Here is a 2473-nt window from a genome sequence, read left to right on the forward strand (position 1 = left end):
TCAATTTTTATAAATGGCTTTGTACAATGGTGTGTGATTATTTTATTTTACCTGGGATAATATTTTCTACTACTTGTAGGTTTTGGAAAAAGAAGAAATCTAAGATTTACTATTATAGAGGAATATGATAGAAATAGAAGACAGATTTTATGTTTGTCACATCTCTGATGAGTACTCATATTCAAGACTTAAAGTCATATTTCTTTCTATGTTAGACAGATAGAGAAAACATAAAACAACATATGATAAGCAACTATTTGTGACTATTGTCACTATTTTTGGAGCACATGAGCAGCCAAGATGGCTCTGAGAGGGAGTTGAGTGGGCAGAGCCCAATTTGCTTTACGTTCAGTGCACAACCAGCCCGTGGAAGTTTAGGTGCATGATAGGGTGTGACCTTTACAGTGATTGGTTCCTCTCCCTCCCCTCCCATGTCACGTGCTGCTTTTTGCTTTAAAAATGGCTTGCTCTGTGTTAATAAACGAGTTTACAGCTTGACTTGACTCCCTGCTGCGTCTGATTGTCTCCCTGGCTAAGGGAGGCTGGGGAACAGGCTACTGGCCACACTTACCTTTCCATGGACCCCGTCTGTCTTTCATGGGATGGACGAAGACCCAACAACTATTTTGTTGAAATTTACTTCATTAGCTAACCTTTGGGTTTGGAATATGGGAGGCTGATCTATTGAACACAGTTTTGGAAGGCACCTACTGAACAAAACAAATGGTGGGTGGTACTATTTCTACACTTTAATGAATGGTTGAAACTGTTAGTCATTGGTGCTGGGTAAATAAATCAACTCTATTGTAACTTTCTCCCTACACTTGAAAAACTTGTAATGTCACTAAGTATCAACTACTTGTCACAAGTTATTTTGGTGAATATAATTTTATTTGAAAATGAATACACTTTCAGGAGATTAAATGTAGGTTATCATTGGTTTGAGAGTGACAACCTTTTTATATCACAGAACCAAGTTTAACTGAAGTACCAATGTTTTGAAGCACTAAGTATCTTCTCACTTAATTTTTTTCTAAATTACATTTGACCTCTACGTCAAGTTTTCCAAAAATACGTAGAGCAATTATGTATCTTTTTTGGACCACTTATGCTGGACTGATATTATTTCATTACTCATTAGAAGAGGGGTATTAAAAATAATCTTATGACATTTTGTGAACTTTTTCACTCATATGGATTGGGCATCTGTAAACTGAAAGTTTGAATTTCAGCACTGTCTCTCAGATTTTGTGATCTCCTCCTTCATTTTAAGTTGCCTTGCATTTCACAATTGCTTACTGATAATTCCTGCATCTCAAGGAATTGGGGACCTGAAATATAGGAAACGAGAAATTGATATGCATATTCAATTAGTTTCTATTGGCATGTTGCATGGGCCTAGGTGAAAAGTATTGCCCATGTTATCTGATGATGCAGATAACTGGGTCCTGGGATCCTAGGATCTCATTTGGGAAAAGTAAGACCTCTTCTGGGAAAATTTCAACTGCAGAAGTTTAGAAGTAGCTCTTAAGCAAGGCTTACTTTGAATCAAATAGCTCCACAGAACTAACTCATTTGGATAAATTACTACTTGCAACAGCCATCACCTTTGGACCTAGCTATAAACACTTGAAAGTGCAATCAAATCCAAAATGGAAAATATTTAAAATAGTAATTGACAAAAAAATTGCAAATGTGAGCAATAGACTGAACAATATAATTTTTCCACTATTCACAGAATTTCAGGAATATAAGATCAATAGCACTGTTAGAAACATTAACGTTTCCTTGTACCAAATAGGCACCCAAGGATATAAGCCTGTATAAAGATTGCATCATTAACTATTTAATTTAGAGGATAATACATGCTTCAGCAGTATGTATACCCAAATTAAAACAATACAGAGATTAACATGGCACTTGCACAAAGATGATATTAAAATTTGTGAAGTATTCCAAATTTTTCATTCTTCAGATGCAAGAAATGAAAAAAACATTTAAAATTGATTACAAAATTACAAGTGTAAAAATACATGTAATTCATATAATTAAAAGTTAGTTTGACATCAGTGTATTAAATCTTGACCTTAGAAAGGCCTTTATATGGGGCTGGGAAGGTGGCTGATTGGTAGAGCGCTTGCCTTGCATGCCTGTGGCCCTGAGTTCGATTCCTCAGCACCACATAAGCAAAAAGAAAAAAGCCGGAATTGGCATTGTGGCTCAAGTGGTAGAGCACTAGCCTTGAGCTTAAGAGCTAAGGGACAGCGCCCAAGCCCAGAGTTCAGGTCCACGACCGGACACCCCCCCACCACCACCAAAAAAAAGAAAGGCCTTTACATAGCATAACCTTTATAAAACTTTTGAAATTAGACAACATTTTCGTTCTATCCCAAAGTAATATAATACTATAAGGACCTAGGAAACAAAGGAATCTTAAACTATTTCTATATGGAATGAAATCTGAAAAGACACA

General features: G+C 36.1%; 1 pseudogene; it reads left to right on the forward strand.

The window, feature by feature from the left end:
- Positions 1–1865: 1865 nt before the first annotated feature.
- LOC138824489 (U6 spliceosomal RNA) lies at positions 1866–1965 on the forward strand (annotated as a pseudogene).
- Positions 1966–2473: the final 508 nt, after the last annotated feature.

This window comes from Dipodomys merriami, unplaced genomic scaffold (assembly GCF_024711535.1).
Source record: "Dipodomys merriami isolate MVZ:Mamm:240054 unplaced genomic scaffold, mDipMer1.0.p SCAF_1297, whole genome shotgun sequence".
NCBI lineage: Eukaryota > Metazoa > Chordata > Mammalia > Rodentia > Heteromyidae > Dipodomys > Dipodomys merriami.